Source organism: Diabrotica virgifera, chromosome 2, assembly GCF_917563875.1.
Source record: "Diabrotica virgifera virgifera chromosome 2, PGI_DIABVI_V3a".
NCBI lineage: Eukaryota > Metazoa > Arthropoda > Insecta > Coleoptera > Chrysomelidae > Diabrotica > Diabrotica virgifera.
Window position 1 is genome coordinate 86,816,061 of NC_065444.1, and position 22,650 is coordinate 86,838,710.

At 32.9% G+C, this 22,650-nt stretch overlaps 1 protein-coding gene across 4 annotated transcripts in view; it reads right to left on the reverse strand.

Annotated features, from left to right (window-relative positions):
• LOC114331819 (protein croquemort) overlaps positions 1–22,650 on the reverse strand; it is a 317,116-nt gene that overhangs the window by 220,610 nt on the left and 73,856 nt on the right. Inside the window, exon 1 of one of the 4 annotated variants that reach the window (XM_028281486.2) lies at positions 21,102–21,393. The exons of the other annotated variants lie outside the window; for them this stretch is intronic. The gene's annotated coding sequence lies outside the window, so the exon portion shown is untranslated. Of the gene's footprint in view, positions 1–21,101; positions 21,394–22,650 lie in introns of those variants that run through there. 4 annotated transcript variants of the gene reach the window in all.

A 22,650-nucleotide genomic window follows, 5' to 3' on the forward strand; every position in this document is an offset into this window, starting at 1 on the left:
AGTATCACGATAAATCTTTTTTTCTGACTATAGCGCCATCTATCCACAATTCGAAAAAATTTCTCGAATAAGAGTTGCTTATTTTTACGTAAGCAATGTAAATCTGTAATAACAAATAGGGGTTTCCGTTTAAGATTTTAAAGATACCCCCACCCCACCTCCAGGGTATGGAGTGGGGGGTCGTCTTTAGTGTCATTCGATAGATTTTTGAAAAATATTAAACGCGTATTTTTTAGTTTTTCGATCCAATCTTCATTTCGCGGATTATTCGATCGTCCCAGGCGACGAGGTCCACCCTGGGCACCAGGTACCTCGGAGACCATCGCCGTCAGGAAATTTGTGTTCACTGGCCTCCAAAACCTCCAAATATAGAAATTGAACTCATTTCCGTCAATATTTCCTGAGTTCTAAATTTTTCATTTTCCATCTCTTCGAGATGCACTTTGAAAATGCATTTTCTAATGCACAAAATTTTTTGCCGGAGATCAATTTAGTTCACAAAATTGTCAGATACTCTCTCAAATTGAATGCAAAAAGTTGCATGACGATTATCTTACTGCACAATATTCCTAGATTTTGGGCTTTTTAGTGCTTCGTTGCTTCGTCTACCTGTTGAATAGCCCTTTTCATGCATGAGTATCAAGATGACATTATTCCATGACGTTGGCATTTGTCCAGCTTCTAAACATGCTTTAAATAGGATTTTGAGAGCGTTTCTTAATTGTCCACTCCTATTTTATATTTTTAATTACAACAATGCCATTTTCTGCTAGCGCTTTGTTGTTTTTCATTTCTGTTAGTACGATTTCAATTTCTGATAATGTGATCTTTGCTATGTCTTTTAAGCCCTGATTTCAAACTTCTGGGATATTTAATACATAAACATGAACATTAGTGACTTATCGGTCGGTAAGACCGATAAGTAAGAGTCGGTAAGTAAGACAAGGAGATACCATCTCGCCCAAGCTATTCAACCAAGCGCTAGAAGATGTGTTCAAACAACTGCACTGGGATGGTTTGGGTATAAACATAAACGGGCAATATCTGAATCACTTACGATATGCTGATGATATTGTATTAATAGCAGAAAGAAGTGAAGAATTACAAAGAATAATGGAAGAACTAGATAGAGAATCGACAAAGATAGGACTGAAGATGAATTACAGTAAAACAAAAACCATGACCAATCAACAAGAAGAACGAGTAATTACAGTGGCACAAACAAGAATAGAACAAGTAAAAGAATATATAGGACAAATCACTAGACTAAATAAAGAAAATCAGACCGAAGAAATAAAGAGAAGAATAAGATTGGCCTGGGCATCATTCGGAAAAGTGTCTTATATTCTAAAGAACAGAAAATACCCGCAATACCTAAAAACAAAAGTCTTCAGTCAATGTATACTCCGTTTTAATATATGGCTCTCAGACATGGACGTTTACAAAAGAGAATATGGACAAAATAGCAAAGACAGAAAGAGCCATGGAAAGACAAATGCTGAACATTAAATTATCAGACAGGAAAAGAAACGAATGGATCCGTAACAAAACAAAAGTGAAAGACGTCTCCACCCAAGTAGCAAAGCTTAAATGGAAGTTCGCCGGACACACGCTACGGCAGAAGGATGAAAGATGGACTAAGATGGTAATACATTGGAGACCATGGAACCACAAACGAAAAGGGGGAAGGCCACAGATGCGATGGTCAGATGACCTGAAGAAACACACTGGGTCAAAATGGATGCAAATTGCCCAAGATAGAGAGGCATGGAAGAAGGAAGAGGATGCATATATCCAAGGATGGATGTTTAGGGCTGATTAGATAGATAGAAGACAGATAAGTCTGTTATCACATTTCTACAAAAAGTTTGCCAAAATCATCACACAACGCGGGTCTAGGACGTTTCATCGCCTCCAATTCATCGCCGGCCGATTAATCGCCGGCCGATTCATGGCCAGTCAGTTAATCGCTAACTGATTTATTTCCGACCAATTTGCGACAGTTACATTTCTTATTTATTTTTAATAATAATTAGGAATTCTAGGAAATGACCTAACCTAACCTAACCCAACCTAACACTACATACATTTGAACATGTTATTTCTACAAAGACCATTTAACACTACAAATTTAGTATAAAATTTAGGGGAAGTCAGAGTAGAACAGTAAATATAATAATATTTTTTATCTGTTTAATTGACATAAGTTTTGAACTGAATTTAACGTCATGTCGAGTTATCTCCCATTTAATAATAAAAAATTTTAGTAGTTCCAAAATGACACAAAATCTAGGCATCGGATAAAAAACTTTATTTGAAGAAAGTGTATTTTTTTGTTCTTCTTAATGGCGGTACAGGCTCGTTTTTTTAATACTGTATTTAATTAGAGAGTAATTTCCACATATTAATATATTTTTCAAATTGGGCTCTGTACCGCCATTCTTTATTATATTACGAATACGTGTGCCAAATATCTCGAAAAAATATTCAAAATTACAGCCGCAATCTTGGAACGCGTTTTCGCTACCTGTTGATCGCTACTGTTTCCTCTTAATAATACAAAATCAATTGACTAACTGGCGATGAACGGACGGCGATGAAATGGATTGGCGATGAATCGACGACGTCGAAACGGCAGGGATGAACCAGCGGCGATGAAACGTCCCATTCCGCACAACGCCGAAAATTAGATTTCTATTAGCCTAAGAAGCCAGCTGGATTTATGAAATAATATGGAACAAATGACAACCTACAAGCACTTTATATACTAATTGAAAAATGTGTTGAATATGATATGAATAGAGATATGATACCAAATAAGATAGTGAGAGGGAGGACTATAGTGACAGAGGTCATAGAAAAAATTGCAAAAGTCAAATCGAGAGGGGCTGGACATGTAGGGGTCGCGGACATTTCCCCAACTGTCATCAATACGACTAACTTCACGCGTAACTTTGATACGAGAATTATAAAAAAAATATGCATTAAAATAAAGATCCCGTAATTTTATGAGCGTTATATAGTGTGTACAAAGACATACATATTTCTTTTTTTTTTGTAATTACAGCTTCAATTTATCGTACACTTCTCGTAGACTCTGCCGATAAGGTAGAGTCGTGTTGGGGAAAGCTCACGTGCCCGGATATGTAGCACGTTTAAATGATGGATGGATGACGTGAGAAAACAGTGGGAAATTGGCTACAGAAGGTACCAGATAGAGAACAATGGAAGAGTATGGAGGAGATCCTATATTCCATAGTGGATGCAAGAGGTTGAGGAATGATGATGATGAACATTAATGCCAGGACGCTGTAAGTTTTATATACAGGACGCTGTAGAAGACTTCGACTATTTGAAGTATTTTTATTGATCTGATGTGATTGTATGTACCCTCGGAATTAAGGAGTTTATAAATGTTTTTGTACTTTTGATCCTGTTTCTAAGTTTACCCTTAGTCATTTTAAACTTTACTTATTCTGCTTATTTACTTTCGATATCGTTTCTGTCATAATATATTTTAGTATACGGTGGCCGGAAAGTCCCTTTACACTAATAATATTAATGTTTCAACATCTAGCCAATAATTACTTGCGTTTCGGCGCATGCGCATATTCAAGGGCACCTCTCTGGTCACACAAACAGACAACAATAGATGCGATTGAAACATAATGGCGGCCACAAGAGAGTCTAGGTACGATTAATTACAGGGACCCGATCCGTCAACTGTCCGTAAACTGCGCATGTGCGAGGCGACGGAGTTTAAATGTGTCAAACCCTGGTCAAACCACAGTATCATAGATAAGGGATAACAAATTTAACAGAATACATCACCCAATGTATTCTGTGTTAATACTGTGGTTCAACACTTCAACTGAAATTTTTAATTAATTAAGGTGCATTTAAGGGGATCTTCTCTTGTAGTCGAAGGGTTATTATTGTACTTTAATCTTTGATATTGTTATGTGTTTGTATGTCTTTAAAAATCACAATACCTATAGTAGTTTATTAATAAAAAATTTAAAATATGTATTGTGATTATTTACAAATTTAACTACAAAGATATTTTATTTATATAGGTACCCCTAATTAAAAAAAGTATTGTGATTATTCACTAATATAACTACCAGGATATTTCATTCTTCTACCATTAATTCCCCTCTGCTATTAGAGGGTAGGTACTGCAAATTTGAATGTGCTGCACAAACTTGAAAAATAAAGCGAAGTTAGAATATTACCATGAATTGAAAAACATTTAATTCTTCCTCTGGTCACTGCCCTAATAAAAGAAGTTACTGGTTCTTTGGTAAACTGTGGTACTACCCTTTAACTGCAAGAATTAAATCACCAGGTCTCATTTGATGCACAATACCAACATCCTGGACATTTTTTGTCTGATGTAAAAATCACTAATTAGGAGCAAACAAATCTTTGAGACTATTTATGTGTTTATAAATGTATAAGTTGGTTTTTGATATGAAAATAATGTTGGTTTTTGGTATGTCACTTCTGTACAATCCACAATAATAGCTTTGTTCCAGCAGAATGTTGAACTGATTCAGGATTGTACTGAGCATGCGCTTTACATAAAACGCCTTCCAGCAACGAGAAATTTACACGGTTTTATGTAAAGCACACACACGCTCAGTACGATCCTGAATCAGTTCAACATTCTGCTGGAACAAAGCTATTATGTAAAAGTGCTGTAAACTATAGGTGAACATAATTTATTTTTAAGTTGTGATGGTATATTTTTTATTAGCTGGATGAACAAAGTTTCATGCATAACGATTAACAATGTATACATAATATTTGCAATAGTCCCTCTACTGCAGCCAGGTATGTCTGCAACAAATTTAAAAGTAATTGCATCAATGTCATGAATAATTTTATTGATCTTATTTAAAGTTATACATACTTATTTAGGCACGATTGGGGAAAATATTGATGATGAATTTTTATAAAAACGACAGTATGAAGTACATGCACTCACGCACAGTATAAAGTTAGTTGCTAAATCTTTCAAGTTACGTATATATCAATAAAGTGTGAAAAAGACATATCAGTGTTTTTAGTAAATATATTTCTTGATAATTTTTGGTCTTTGGATTTGTCTTCTTCAGGAATATGATAATAAGTATTAAAATATGATGAAAAGAAAATTAAAAACCATCTTAATATTATTTGTAAAATCTGTCAAAATAATTAATTTTTTTATTAATTTTACAGCCATAACACACTGACTTACACGGTGATCATGATTGATAACTATAGTCAAGCAATGTTGGCCGCTGTTATATTTTGGATAACTTATTTTGGTGACTGCTTAGGAACGTCTTATGTTGTTGTTTTGCCTTACTTTTTTTCTAATTTTTGGTATTTTAATAAAAAAATTTGGTAGGAAATAAGTATTAAAATTAGTTTAATATTTAAATAAAATACAAATAAACTGCTTAAAATATGTTTATTTCATTGAAATCATATAATAGAAGTATAACTTCTTAGGTGCGTACAAAATACAACACATTCTTTTTTTTTTTTTGTTAAAACTGTGATATTTCACCCATCCATGATCCATGATAATATTCTAACTGAATATTACTTAGCATATTAAATATTAAACAATATTTCAATATACAGTAGTTGTTATTCCCATGTACACTTTCACTAAATTGTGATCCTTCTTGATATGCTGAAATGGAAATCTATACTAGAATGCTATGCTGGAACAACGTTGTAACCGCATTTCTAGTTATCAAAAAAGACATTATAATTGTAATACATTATAATTGTACCTGTGATATATTTTTTTATAAAGACACAATTTGTTAGTCATATCATATTATATTGCTTTCAATTTTATAAATTACACAAAATCAAGGATTTACACACAAGATAGTACTACTGCATTTCTTCAGCATCTTCACCAGTCCTATCTGAAAATATGGTGAGAAGATTTTCTTTATCTTCTTTATAAAAGTAGCACTAACATAAAATGAGTAGTTTTAGTCCGTTTAGCAGATTTCCTAAAAATATGGTGTCATTATACCCTAAATTTACAATTTTAGATATTTTAGTACTTACAATATCAATGATAACCATTCGGGTACCCAACACATTACCATTTTATAGAAATTAAATAATAATAACGTACAAGCAATATAAATATTCCATTTCTACAAACAAAAATAAAACTTGACGTCTATCAAATGTCACAAATACCACGTGTGAATTTAACTGACACTGACAGTTGACGGATCGTGTCCCTGTAATTAATCGTACCTAGAGCATAAATATAACAGAATAGATTAGGCCAGTTCGAAAAATAGCGTAACGCGGAACAGTTCGGGTCGGTGGTCTATCTATCTCTCTCTACCGGCGCTTAGCTTTCTCTCTCTAGCATATGATGGCCGCCACCTGTGTGTCACTGTCGTTCCGTTATTCCCACCTCTTGGTAGATACGCTCACACTCGCACGACAGACAAAGATAGCTAGACCACCGTACTTGATATCGGCGTTACACCCCGATGCATTGAGTGGCATAGGACTAGCCTGATCTATTTTCTTTACATATCTCTGACCTAGAGAGTCTACAATTGAAGCTGCTTCAACAATTTCCGAGAGCATGTGAGACACAAAATGTTCTGTTCACCGATAAGTTTGCGATTTCTTGAAATCAAAATGTTTATTTCTGGGCAAATGACAACCTTCATTTCTTTGAGGAAGTGAAAAACCCAGCCTCATGTTATGGCATGGGCTGGAATTATTTCAACTTATCTGTTTGGGCCATATTTTTTTAAAGGCTCCATAACTTATCACACTTATTTATCTGCAGATAATCAAAGAAAGGTTATTATTGCAATTGACAGCTCAATGGCGCCTCGTCCCATTTTCCTCTCGTTGTTCACAAACGCCTGCATGAAATCTTCCCGAACCGATGGATTGGACGTGGTTTTCCAATTTCTCGGCCTCCAAGACGTCCATATTTGACAGCGCCGGACAGTTCACTGTGGAATTTCATTAAAGAGAACGTTAGAAATGCAGATATGTTTCGAACGAGGACTTGCGAAACGGAGTGCGCCCAGCTTTTACGTCAGTAACTATGGACATGCTGAGATGGATGAGCATACGAACATGGCGTCGTACCAAGTTGTGTTGCGGTAATGCAGGTATTCACACCCATGTTTTAGATAAATAAATAATTAATAAATAACTTACAAACAAAATTGTTTTATCAGTTTTTTCTGTTGTATAAAAAAATAATTCATTAATGTAAAGGGACTTTTCGGCCACCGTATAAATTTTTCGTTATACCTTATAAATAGTACACCTTCCTTATATCATTTGATATTTCTTTATTAGTTTGTGTGTAATTTGCTGTGTTTTTCTGTTCCATTTTTCTTTGTTGTTTAAAAAGTTCTCTTGCTTTTTGTCTTAGATTATCAGAGTTAAGGCTGTTGATAATTGGTTATATATTTTCGATACGTCTGTTCTTTCTGTATGTGTTTGAAGACCGTTCTCTACATATTTGAAATATTCAGAATTTTCTTAGTTTCTTCTTCGTTACCAAGTTGGCTCTATTCTTCCTACTATTTAGTACCTACTATTTTTTCTCTTACAGCTCTATCGTTGATGCTTACTGAAGACTTATTTTACACATTCACATCTTGGACTAAGTCTTATAATGGCAGTAAAAATGGACAGAGATTAGGAAATTGTAAGAGATGAAATAACAAAAGAGAGAGACAATAATTTGACCTTTGTTTTTTTTTGGTAAGATGTCCCCATCAAATTCAATGATATAAATGGAATATTTTTTGTGAACTAAGATATCCTATCAGCTTTCTGTCAAATTAGTTTTGCGTGTTGTGTTAATTTGTACCTTATAATCTCCGAACATTATGAGTAAAAAAAACAATCCTATTTTTCTAAATAATTTGTTTCATAATTTGGTTTACAAAAGGTATGCAGATATTGGATATAAGTTAATTTAATTTTAATGAGTATTACTATTTACCTAGTAAATTTCATTATTCTAATGGCTTTGTAGGATTTTGAATTTTTAAATCAATTTGTGTTGATTACTAAATAATTCCAGACGATAATATTTACAAAAAATATATATAACAGTGATAGTATCTAATCTTCTCTTTGTATTTCCATATACATAATTACTTTTCTTCTTTTCTAACTCAATTGGTCTATCTATCTAGAAATAAGGCATTTTCAAAATCTAACAATAGGAGAGTACAACATTGAGCGGGTAAAAAATGTATAAACTTATAAAGCTTATAAACTCAAGGGCTTCTGCCTTAAGAGTTAATATTTCGCCCGAGGGTATAAACATCATCTAATAATGCACGTAGTGCATACAAAACTTTATGTCATAGCGGGTCATTGCATTAATTAAAGATTTAATTTTATTTTATATTAATTAGAAGTAATATTGTATCGTAGCAGGTATTTAGTACCGTTGCTAGGAAAGTTATGTTGGTTAGCAATTTGTTATGACATTGTCAAAAATAGTCAGAATGCAAGAGAAATTCGATATTTCTGGAGAAGTATTACATTATTACCGAGTGCCGAAAGTCCCTGAAAATTTCTGTAATCTCTATTTTAATAAGTTACAGAGTGAAAAAAGAGAAAATTTAGTGTAATTTTTAATTCCAAATATTTCATTCAAAATAAACTTTTTGTTTATTCTAAAGGACTTTCTGTCCTCGGTAATAATGTAATTTTTCTTCTGCGTTTAAATTTTTCAAAATCTATCTACGTATGTATTAGTTTTCTCACAATTTGAAAAAAAAATGAATCCATTTAACAAGCATTGGTCCAAAATTTTGCACCAACGTTTTTAAGACATTATTAAAATGTTTAAGTAATACGTATAAAAAAATAACTACCTTCTTTTTTACTGTATAAGTTTAAATATTGTAGATAGCCCGCATATTATACCGATATCACAAACAACAACAATCTCATATTGATATATCTGCTTGGGAAAATTCACAGTTTTATACTAATTGTTAAAAGGTCTTTGACTCTACAAAATATGACGATCGCAATATTATATTTTAAACCTCGATATTTTTCATCGGACGCACTACACAAACCGGTGAAAAAAATTACACGATGTTTGATTTTTAAATAAGGAACCGCGTTTTCCGAATGATCTAACACTTCTCACCCTGTATGATTTTTCCTACATGACCCTACATGCTGTAGTTCATGTAGATTCGATCCGATTCAATCAGGCTGGTGAGCAGCTTTTACAAAATAAAAATATACAGGGTGTTCCATTAAAAATAAAGCTTGTGGACTATGCTGGGTTTGCGTGTATCGCCCTGTACATTTAAATTTGTATTTAAAATGCACACATTATTTTATTTAAACACATTCAGAAGGAAACATGGGCAGACTACTTCCGATCTCTATTTGCTAAAGCCGACGAAAATGAACCACCAACACCTGAAGTTACGACCAAACGAAGACAAAACCATCGAGAAAGGAGAGGTAAAGGAAGCATCAACAAAATTAAAAAAAAAATCTCTAGGAGAACGAATTCCTAAAGTACGGAGGACAAGATTTGACTAAACTATTAAAACTAAGACAAAAAATAATAGAACAAAACAGAATACCACAAAAATAGAGATCAAGCATCCTAATACCTCTCTTCAAAAAAGGAGACAAATTTGACCCGGAGAATTACAGAGGAATTAACTTATTAAACACAACATTAAAATTAACAACCAAAGTGATAACAAACAAACTGAATGAAATTATTACATTAGCAGAAGAACAACAAGGTTTTAGGTCGGGAAAATCATACACTGACGCTATGTTTATAATGAGGCAAGTTCAAGAGAAATCGTGATGTTGGGGCCACAGTAACGTTAACGTCTAACGTCCATTATCGTATTAATTAACACACCAAAAATGATGGAATAAACTGTGCGTTAAAGTGACTGGTCACACTTATTTTAGCGCGTAGTCAGCGGAAAACGCGTTTTTTAATCCAATAATTTCAATTTTAACTATTTATAATTGGAAATAAACCACAATATTATTAAAAAATGATTTTTATTAACGTTTCGACGTTTTATTAAATCTGTTTTATTAAAAAATGATTATCCTTTATCGTTTATAAATAAGGAATTGTCAAGATTGGATCGAATGGAACAGAACAACATAGAACGGGATCCTACAACATTCACAAGAAATAATACGAGGAAAATATCAATACCATACATAAAAGGACTATCCGAGAAACTTAAAACAATAGGAAATAAATTCAACATTTCAACAACATTCAAAACAACCAACACATTGAGATCTATTCTATCTAAAACTAAACCTAACAATGAACAAGAAAGGACAAAGAATTGTATTTATAAAATACCTTGTGAATGCGAACAGTTTTATATAGGTGAAACATCAAGACCATTAAACGTTAGAATAAGTGAACATCAATCTTATATTAAAAATAGAGAATTTGATAGATCTCAAATATGTCAACACGCATGGGATAATGAACATAGAGTTCAGTGGAGAGATCCAAGTATAGTCCTGAAAGAAACAGATAGTAAAAAGAGAAAAATCAAAGAAGCGGCTCTAATTATGCTAAACGAAACCAATTGTGTTGCAAATTCCTCGGTGGAATGCAGTAGGATGTGGATACCCATACTGAAAGAGGAAGTCAATAGAAAGAAAATACCACAATTAGTAAGTCAATAATCAAGTTAGTACATATTTTATATTTTAGTATTACTTATATATCCATGTATTATTCATATTATTTATAATTTAAACAAAATTATAGTAAAGTCAGAAATTTTGAGAGTAAATTAAATGTAAGACCAAATACTTACGATGTCGGGATAGTATCATGAGGTTTTTCCTGGTTTTCCCTCGTGATTTACTATGAGATCTCTAACGCGAGAATTTTAATGTCACCGTTGCATGTGGTTGTCTTTTTAAAGACAGATCACATGCTATGATTTTTTTTTGTGACGGATATTCTTTAGTTGGGGTTGATTTCATGTAATCAAATGAACTATCTTTCAGTAAAGTCGTCCCAGGAACGTAACTCATAAATATTGGCAATATCATTTTAAAGTCTTCTACTTTAAAATGTATCATATTATGTATCTGGATTGCCGATATAAATGAGTCAAATTAAATAAATTATTAGAAGAATTTGTTTACTAAGCAACAACATTTTTGTTTATGTTAGTAGTATTTTGTATTTTGACAACGGCACCCGATTTGGGCGCCGAAACGTTAATAAAAATCATTTTTTAATAATATTGTGGCTTATTTCCCATTATAAATAGATAAAATTGTAAAAATGCCACAAGAAAATAGCTTCAGAACAACATCAATAATTTCAAGATGGAAGTCGAAGTTTCTAGGCTGTTATATTTTATGAGTGCTAATTATTATTTTATAAACGGATCAAGCAAAAACCAAGACTCAAAAGAAGATGGTGGATGATAAAAGTGCAGCGTCACCATGAACACCACGATTTTTATGTGATTTTTGTCTGTGATCCCATAAACAAGGTTCTGTTTCAAACACTGCTAAAATTCATTTATTTTCTCGTTACTCCACTCCATTTTCGTAGAATAGTATCTATGTAACCCATTTCACAAAACAAATTACTCTGCTGCGCCGCAAGCTACAACTTGTTGAAACAGTGCAAGTGTAGCCACAACAACGCGATAAGTAACGGAGTAACTCCTTTGTAGTGTCGAAAGAAACCTACACCCGATCTATTGCCTAACGTTTAACGACATTAATAATGGCATTAACAAATTAGCGCGCTAAGTCATGACTACACCTAACGCGTTAGTCAAATAACGCGTTAATTAACGGCATTAGACGTTACTGTGGCCCCAGCATTAGAATACAACAAACAAGCATTTTTATGTTTCGTGGACCTTAAGAAAGCATTTGACAGGGTCAAATCAAAGGACGTTTTCCATTTGTTATACTCAAGAGAGGTGCCTCTAGGAATAATTAAAACGATAGAAAACATCTACCAGAACAACACAATAAAAGTAAAAGTAGAAGATGAACTAACTGACCCAATTGAAGCTGGCAATGGGATAACACAGGGGATTCCTTGAGTCCTTTATTGTTCAACCTGATAGACCCTATAACTGCCAGAAAATTTAACATGTTAGTTTCCTAAAAAAAGACAAAATGCATGGTTATAACATCAAATCTAATAAGATGTAAATTGGAGCTGGAGGGTGAAATAATAGAAAAGTGATGGAGTTTAACAGATAGTGGAAGATTAAGTGAATAGAGCAAACAGAGCCGCTGGTTGCAGGAATGACACAATATGGAGAAATAAAAATATAAAAAATAATAAATAAAATAGATGTAGAAAATAAATGAAAGGCATAATTTAAAAAACAGTCATCCGACCAATAATGGCATATGCGGCAAAAACACGACCCGCCACAAGAAGGACAAAAAGAAAACCCTCCGAAAAATCGATGGCAAGACTCTATGAAACAGAACTAGAAGTACAGGTATATGACGGAGATGCAAGGTGGACAACATTAATAACTGGGTAAGAAACAGAAGAATAGAATGGAATGACCACATAAGCCGAATGCCGACAAATAGAGTAGTTAGGACGGCGAGAGACGGTTCCCCAATAGGAAGACGATCAGTGGGAAGACCACGAAAACGATGGAACGACAACTTACTAGAGGCACATTGAAGAAACAGACAGAGTCATGAATACACAAAAGGAGAAGAAGAAGAAGAAGAAGAAGAAGAAGAAGAAGAAGAAGAAGAAGAAGAAGAAGAAGAAGAAGAAGAAGAAGAAGAAGAAGAAGAAGAAGAAGAAGAAGAAGAAGACATTTATATATTTAAAATTGGACCGGTCTCAGCGTTTTCTTACAAATTTTTAAAACAAGGATAGAAATAATTTTATTCCTTAACTGGTTTCCACCCTATACAGGGTGGGCTAAAGAAAAGTCCACTCTGTTGAAGAGTCCACATCGATATTTGGCAGGAGTTATTAGATTTTAAGCAGATGCCAAAACAGGTCGATTTTTATTTTTAAATTACAATTTTTTATATACATTTCATACTAGTGACGTCATCCATCTGGGCGTGATGACGTAATCGATGATTTTTTAAATGGGAATAGAGGTCGTGTCGTTCATTTGAAAGGGTGTTCAATTCTCTATTTAGTAATATAATCATTATTATCATTATTTATACAGGGTGGCCAAAAAATATTTTTTTAATTAAATTAATTGACGGAAAAAGATGAATGCATGCAATTTATTTAACTCAAAATACATTCTATTGCTGTCAGAAAACATAAAAAAGGTTTGTTTAGCAAATAAACATTGTCTTTCGCTTAAATTAAATGTTCAAAAGGTAGGTGGGAGGCTGTTTGTGATTTAATTTAAGCGAAAAGAAATGTTTATTTGTCAAATAAACATATTTTTCTATTTTCTGACAGCTGTACAACGTATGAGTTAAATAAATTACATACATTCTTCTTTTTGCGACAATTAATTTAATTCAAAAATTATGTGTTTGGTCACCCTGTACAAATAATGATATTAATGTTTATATTACTGAATAGAGAATTACACACCCTTTCAAATGAGCTGCCACACGACCACTATTTCCATTTAAAAAATCATCGATTACGTCATCACGCTCAGATGGATGACGTAACTAGTATAAAATATATGCCAAAAATTGCAATATCAAATTATAAATCGACCTGTCTCGGCATTTTCTTAAAATCTAATAACTACTGCCAAATATCGAGGTGGACTCTTATCCTTGGCCCACCCTATACACAGATAGATGATTGCACAATCTGAATGTTATAAAATCTTATAAAATCATAAAAAATCAAAAATGTATAAACATTCTCAATTTCTTTGCAAAACGAAAATGCAGCAGCTGCATAATACTCTGGTTAAAGCGGATAGTGCAGGAAGAATCTATACCGGTTTCGGAGATCTTTTTCCCCTCATCAGTAAACCCATATCCTCTTCTCTCCACTTTAACCATTTACCATAGCTTAGGCCTTCCCGAATTGCAAAGAAAGAAATGTCACGGATGAACTAGGGCCATCTACCGAAAAACAAACTAAGTTATCAATCGAAGTAGGGCAGAAAACGACAATAAATATCGCCTCCGTACCACCAGATTGGCAACAGGTGGAATACTTTCTTTGGTTACACCTCCTAAAATTTTCAAAATTTATAAATCATACAGGGTGCCGAGGAAATTAAGATGAGAGAATTTTAAATAATTCACAACTCATCTATTCAGCGTGGTAAAGCTCCAACAAGAAAAGATTCCTTATTACTCAAACAAAAGAGTAAATGAATTAAAAATGTATAAACATTCTCAATTTCTTTGCAAAACGAAAATGCAGCAGCTGCATGGTACTCTGGTTAAAGCGGAGAGCGCAGGAAGAGTCTATACCGGTTTCGGAGATCTTTTTCCCCTCATCAGTAAACCCATATCCTCTTCTCTCCACTTTAACCATTTACGATAGCTTAGGCCTTCCCGAATTACAAAGAAAGAACTGTAACGATGAACTAGGGCCATCTACCGAAAAACAAACTAAGTTATCAATCGAAGTAGCGCAGAAAACGACAATAAATATCGCCTCCGTACCACCAGATTGACAACAGGTGGAATACTTTCTCTGGTTACACCTCCTGAGATTTTCAAAATTTATAAATCATACAGGGTGCCGAGGAAATTAAGATGACATAATTTTAAATAATTCACAACTCATCTACTCAGCGTGGTAAAGCTCCAACAAGAAAGATTCCTTAATACTCAAACAACAGAGTAAATGAATTAAAAATGTATAATCATTCTCAATTTCTTTGCAAAACGAAAATGCAGCAGCTGCATAATACTCTGGTTAAAGCGGAGAGTACAGGAAGAGTCTATACCGGTTTCGAAAATCTTTTTCCCCTCATCAGTAAACCCATATCCTCTTCTGCAGCTGCTGCATTTTCGTTTTGCAAAGAAATTGAGAATGTTTATACATTTTTAATTCATTTACTCTTTTGTTTGAGTATTAAGGAGTCTTTCTTGTTGTAACACAGTAACTACATGGTTAACTGCATACCATGTAGTTAAATAACTCTAACATCGAAGTAAAAAACTTCTTAGTAGTAGATACCTAGGTATAATTTTAATTAAAAATCTTAAAAACCCAAATGGATTACATAAATATGTTCAGAGCGAATGTTTTCGTGCTTATCAGTCCATCATCAATGAACCTAAAATAGAATAAGTAATTCCATTTATCATTAGTGGGATTACTTATTCTATTTTAGGTTCACTGATGATAAGTGTTGCCAGGTCCGATTTGTTTTTAATCGCTATATTATAAGGAAAACAAATCGGGATTTAGGGTTGTAGACCAGGGTAAATAAATAAAAATATCCCAGTAAATGACCGTTTTGGAGTGTAATTTTCATAGTAAACTCATACATAGTAAACGAATTGCATGAAAATCTGGTTTTATGTTCTACTTACTGTCTACTTTAAAGTTTAACTTGTACCGTTGGTTGCTTTTACTTACTTGGGGGTGACAGTTATATAGAGTTACCCCTTATCGGGGGTGAAAAAACGCGCGTTTAAAGTAAGTCCCAAAATAGATCAACTGACTAACTCTAAAAAACTTTTGTTCTATATAGTTTTTAAACTAAGTCAATACTTTTCGAGTAATTTTATCAAAAAAATATTCTTAGCAAAAATGTAGCTTTTAGAAAAGCGAAAAATTGTATGTTCAGAAAGTCTATAAAACCAGTAAAAGCAAAGTTATAGATCATTAAAAATACTTTCTTATTCGTCAAATTCCAAATCAAATTTTTCTACTTGAAATAACCAAAATATTAACCAATTTTCGGGCAAAACCTATTAAAATTGTTTAAAGTGTTTAAAAAAATCTTTAATTTTGTTTTATATAAAAATCTCTAGCATTAAAACTAAGCCATTTACGCTAAAAATAAAGCTGGCCCCTTATTTTGTTAAAAAAAAATCGTGAAAATCTCCCCCTATTTAGCACCGTAAATAAAATTAATCGTTACCGCTTTACCATTTACTTTATGTGTGTATGGTTGATACGATCTGTAAGGTTTACCGGTTGGAAGTGCTTAGTTTAAAAAAAAAATTGTTTTATGTTAAAAAAATTTCCTAAAATATTGGAAAATGCCCTTTTTTCAAAATAACTTAAAAAAATTATTAGAGATACTAAAAATCTCAAGGAGTAAAAAGTAGGTTTTGCTTTTATAAATAGCATAATTATAAAGTTATAAAAAAGTAGGATAGATTCATTTTGTTTTTCTGTAAGACAAAAATTGGTTAAAATATGGCTGTTCATATTTTGCATACACTCGTGATTAGTGACTCGTTCAGGCCCTTTCAATCATGTAAAAAATGAATAAGTAAAGTAAATTGTTTGTAAAGTGGTAACGATTAATTTCATTTGGGGTAGAGGGATATTTTCACGATTTTTTTTACAAAAAAAAAGAAGAGTCAACTTGATTTTGAGCATAACTCGTTTTGTTTTGATGCTAGAAACTTTTTTAAAACATAAAAATACCAGAAAGAATTTCCAACAAGAAAATATTCAGATTTAAATAATTGAATGAAGTAAAAGTCAGACTTACTCTCAATCTTATTATAACTGCCGACGACCGGTTTCGCTCTTTAAAATTTGTAGAGCATCCTCAGGTCAAAGGTAACAAGTTACAAAATGATTCGGATACACATTAAAATCAAAAATGAACACACATTAAGATTGTATATATGTCATTCACTAATTTGATCTACACAAACATTTTAACAGGCACAGATTTGTTGGTTGACTTACACTAACTATCTCATCACCCTCAAGAATTTCTAAATCCCATAAATTTGTTTACCTTTGCTGCATCCTCCGTCTATTCCACCATATCCCGTTAACATAACTTTAACAGAAACATCATGATAATGAATACTGAGTTGGTAGCACCTTGTATCCGAATCATTTTGTAACTTGTTACCTTTGACCTGAAAATGCTCTACAAATTTTAAAGAGCGAAACCGGTCGTCGGAAGTTATAATAAAGATTGAGAGTAAGTCTGACTTTTACTTCATTTAAAATGAACTCTCACATGCAACCCATTCAAGATTTAAATAATTATTTACCATTTTAATTTTTATTATGATGGTGGATTCTGTATCTGAGGCTTTCCAGTTCATTTAAGAGATTTCGCTGAATTGCGTCCCAATGTGGATTTCAAATGATCTTTGAAATTTCACTTAATTATATAGGGTGGCTCGTTTTCGCTTCAGAGGTGTGCACGCTAGCTCAGTTGAGCAAGCCTGTAAGGCAGAAACAACTGTCCAGGGGTGCATCCCTCTGAATCGAAAGCCAGCAAAAACCATCTTTTACTCTTATAATGTCTGGTTTTCCATTAACCACTGCATTGGAATGATGCATACTTGACACTAAAACATTGCACGATTTTTCTTATTTTTTTCACGTCTTTTACTAATAAAAATAAAGCTTTATTAAATACTTTAAAAAAGTTTTAATTGGTTTTTCCCGAAAAGTGCTTCATTTCTTGGTTATTTCACGTTGAAATATTTTATTTGGAATTTGACGAATAAGAACGTATTTTTCATGAGCTATAACTTTGCTTTTGATGGGTCTATAGACTTTACGAGTTCACAATTTTTTTCATTTTTTTATATTATGCTACATACGTTTTTGCTAAGAATATTTTTGTTGATCAAATACTTACTTTTTGAGTTATTTGTGAAAATTACACTGAAAACGTGATTTTTTTGTCAAAAATAAACATTTTCAATCGTAAATAACTCGAAAAGTATTAACTAAATTAAAAAATTCGTTAGAACTAAAATTACTTAGAATTAGTCAATTTATCTACTTCCGGACTTATTTTAAACGCGCGGTTTTTCACCCCTGACTAGGGGGTGACTGTTACCCACCGAGTAAAAGCAACCAACGGCACAAGTTCATCTTTGAAGTAGATGGTAAGTAGAACCTTCATGCAATTCGGAGTTGATCCTGAAAATTACACGGTATCGCCGTATTTCCCGTTCATTTACTGGATACAAGGTTTTTCTCTAATCTGTATTTAATTCTACATAATAATAATAATCAGACGAAATTACAAAACAAAATCGTAGATTAAGTAAATTAGGTATTTATTTTTTATTAAAATTACATTTTTCATTCGATTTTTCCGCTTTTAGGAGTGCCTTGTTTTTATAACATAGTTATAAAATTCACTGCAAGTCATTAATCCGGTCAACTTAGACATCAAAATAGTTGGCAAATAACAAAAATTGCCGGAGAGCCAAATTTTGGTGGAGAGCTAGAGTTTAGCATAACAAATAAAGTTTTAAAAGTCCCCATCGATCCCATGTGTGCAACAAAAGTTATTAGGGGTCAAAGGTCAAAATTTGAGATTTTTTGGATTATTCTGGAAAACGGTAAGTTTTATCAAAAAAAAAACATCAAACCAAAGTTGTAGATCTTAACATTCTCTATAAAAATAGTCCTTGCAATTTTTTTCTTAAGAGTTACCATTCCTGAGATATCGCGATTTTAAAAGTTACCTGCTTTATACATTTTATTATGCACATATTATAAGCCACGTATATACATAATGTGGCACTTAAGACAAGTATAAATGCCTATTTGTGTCTCTTTTATATAATATACTATACTATTCTGAAAATATTTCTTCAAAAGATAATCAGTCCCAAACTGAATTTCCTCTATCCACGTGGCCTTGAAAAACATTTGGCTCTAGGTACCATTGTAAAAAAAACAGATTGTCTAGTGTAAACAATGGCTACAGTATTGTCCGTAGGTTTTGTTCATATTATCTGTTTCTTTTAGTGCTAAAGGTTCAGTTCAAGTGAATATAAGTACTTATTACAAGCGTCTACCATTTAGCAGACATTACGGGCTTACAGTGACAGTGGTATTTGACGGCTACAGTGACTCGATAAAGAATTTTAAAGCTGCAGAACAACGTCGTCGAACTACAAAAACATCATCGGGTTCCGAGATTATCTTTGATGAAAATATAACAGTTTCAGCGAATCAACAATAATTTTTCGCTAACATTAATAATAAATCTCGTTTCATTTCCATGTTAACTGACAAATTAACAGCTGCGAATATTGAAGTGAAACAAGCTAAAAATGACGCAGATGTCCTTATAATTGAGACAGCAATACAGCAATTGAAAAATTTAAGGCAACAAACAACAATTGTAGTTGGTGAAGATGTTGATTTGTCAGTACTGCTTACTGCAAGGGCTCCAGTAGATAAAGTTATTTATTTTTTGAAACCTGGTAGGGCTCAACAGCGAACAGAGATATATTCTTCGAAAAGTTTATCGGCTTCTCCCAATGCAAAAGTACATTTTATTTTTACATGCGATAACCGTCTGCGACACTACGTCAGCAATGTACAGAAGGGGCAAAACGTCAGTACTTAAATTATTCGAAAAAAAAAAAAGATTTGACTGACTGCTGTAAAGTTTTTACAGAACTTGATTCCACACCGCAAACAATAATTACGGAAGGAATTTGCTTTCTTCTTGCGGTTTATGGAGCTCCAAAAAAAATTAGTTTTCTTGATAAATACCGATACTTAACTTTTGTAAAAAATACGTGAAACAAGAAACAAGTACAACTATCATGTCTTCCTCCAACATCAGCATCTGCTTTTCGACATTTGTATCGAGTATATTTATATTATCAAGTGCAAACATGGCTAGGCAATGAACTGAATCCAGAAGACTGGGGTTGGAAATTAATAGATAATACTCTGGAACCGATTAAAACCTTACTCCCACCTGCTCCAGAAAAACTCCTTAACACTATTTTTTGCAATTGCAAAAAAGGTTGTAGTGCCACATGTGGATGTAAAAAAGTCGGGTTGCTGTGTTCTCTAGCGTGTACCAGTTGCCAAGTTCAGTCTTGCTCAAATGTCCAGTTTAGTACAACAGAGGAAGAGTCCTGTGATTTTAATGAAGAGACCAATGACTCAGTCACATTTGAACAATTTTTGAACATCCAGCAAGAGGAAGAGGAAGAAGATGAAATCGAAGAAGACTTGACTGTTGAAGTAGACTTTCAAGAATATGAATCTGATTAAAATATCTAAAGAAATCAAAACAATAGTTAACCTAATAATCAATAGCAATATCAATAATCAATATCAATAATAAGGTAATATCTAGAACTTTACCGGTATTGTTTCCTTAAATTATCCTAAAATTGTCAAAACAGTAGGTCCACAGGGGAAACCACGGTAAAAAAACGCGCCGAGTACACTACCTGACAGGTGGTGTGGAAACGTGTGCATATCGTGATTTATAATGTGACTCTTAGAATCGCGATATCTCAGGAATGGCAACTCTTAGGAAAAAAATAGCAAGGACTATTTTTGTAGATAATTTTAAGATCTACAACTTCGGTTTAAGGTTCTTTTTTGATAAAGCTTACCGTTTTCGAAAAATATTCAAAAAATCTCAAATTTTGATCTTTGACCCCGAATAACTTTTGTTGCACACATGGGATCGATGGGGACTTGCAAAACTTTATTTATTATGGTATACCCTAGCTATCCACCAAAATTTGGCTCCTATACATCTATAAATCTAATCTAATACATCCTAAAATTGGGTTTCGTGGGTAAAAATCGGGACATTTAGTGTCCCGATCAGGTACAAATCGGTACGCGTCCTTAGACCCCTGAAAATCGGGACATCCCGCGCAAATCGGGACACCTGGTAACGCTACTGATGATATGGACTGATAAGTCCGAAAACATTCGTTCTGAACACATTTATGTAATCCATTTGGCTTTTTAAGATTTTTAATTAAATTATACCTACTACTAAGGAGTTTTTAACTTCGATGTTGGAGTTTTTAAAAAAAAGATATAAAAGAACTAAATACAAAGAGAAATAAACACAAAAGAACTAGATTTTTACAAAATAATACCATAAATTAAGATATTACAATTTTTAAATAATACTTATAAAAAAATAAACTACCTTTAACTTTTACTGTGTAAGTTTAAATATTGTAGATAAGAAGCCCCTGTATTATATCACAAACAACAACAATATCATCTTGATATCTTCTTGGACTAATACACAATATTATTCCTATCGTTAAAAGGTCTTTGACTCTATACACTTAATTCCGACAATATTAAATTTTAAAACTCGATTTTTTTTATTGAACGCGAAACACAAACTGGTAAAAAAATACGCGATATTTGAATTTTGGATGAGGAACCGCGTTTTCGAATGATCTAACACTTCCCACTACGTTACAAAATACCTTCTAAGAGCTTGAAGGCATTTATCGAGTGTTGTGCTAAGTATCAAAATGAATATTAATGTTTTGTGTGTTGAGGACAAAGAATAAATTCGACGCATAAGCAAACGCACATGTGGCAGCAAACCGTAAAAGGTGGTACACGCATCGGGCCTTGGATGCAGAAAAGTCGTATGTGTTTCGATATTTTGTGATCTAATTGTCGAATAGGACAGATGCACCTTGTCATAGCTTTTAAATATTTTTTTTCGATTGTAGTAGTTTATATGACGATGGTGAAACACGTCTGTGATTATACTACAGGGTGACAATAACTTGTTTTATTAATAATTATAATAAACTATTTTTAAAGGGAAATAAGCCACAATTTTACCAAAAAAATTATTTTATTAACGTTTCGTTAATAATTATATAAAAAACTTTTATAAAAAAGCCACAGGACTGAACAATGACAAATGTTAAAATATTTACAACCGCCATATTTACAACCTTATAAAATATCGATAATATAAACTGCTCGTCAAAAGTTACGGATATAGAAAATTATGATCATTTCATATTTGATTTTTTCCTGAACAGATTAACCCTTTCAGTCACAACTTTTTTTGAGCTATGGGAAAATTCTCATATTTGGTATATAAAATAAACTATTTTTGTTGATAATTTTAACATCATTTTTTTTTTGATATGTCATATGTCACTTGGCATATGACATGTCCATGTTGATGGACATTATGACATGAAGCAAAATAAAATAAACCTGAAGATTTTAGAAATTTATTTGAATATCATTAGAATGACGAAATAAACAATATTCTTTGTAAATAACGAATTAATCATTTTACATGAAATTTAAAAGAACAGTTACGACCGCTTACAAAACATAAGTGAACATTACATTTCACGCAAAATGTATGTGATTTTCCCTTACAGTTCTCCATTTTGCAAAGTGTACTATCTTTTTTTTTCATCCATTTTCGGAAAATGTCCATAGCTGTCGAACCGTAATTCAATATATGGCCTTGCTTCAGTTTTGGTTTTTTTATTATTTGTTGTACCAGTATTTTCTTGACCAGATGATCTGCCTCTCTTTGGTGGAACCTTATGTAAAATGAGGTGTTGCCCAATACTCATTCTAAAGTCCCACAAATCCAGGATTTTATTGTGTTGTACGCCTAGCAGTTCAGCTTGTTTTCTATATTCCAACCACGAATTTACTATCGCCATATCTATAGCATGTGTTATCATACGTACAGTCCA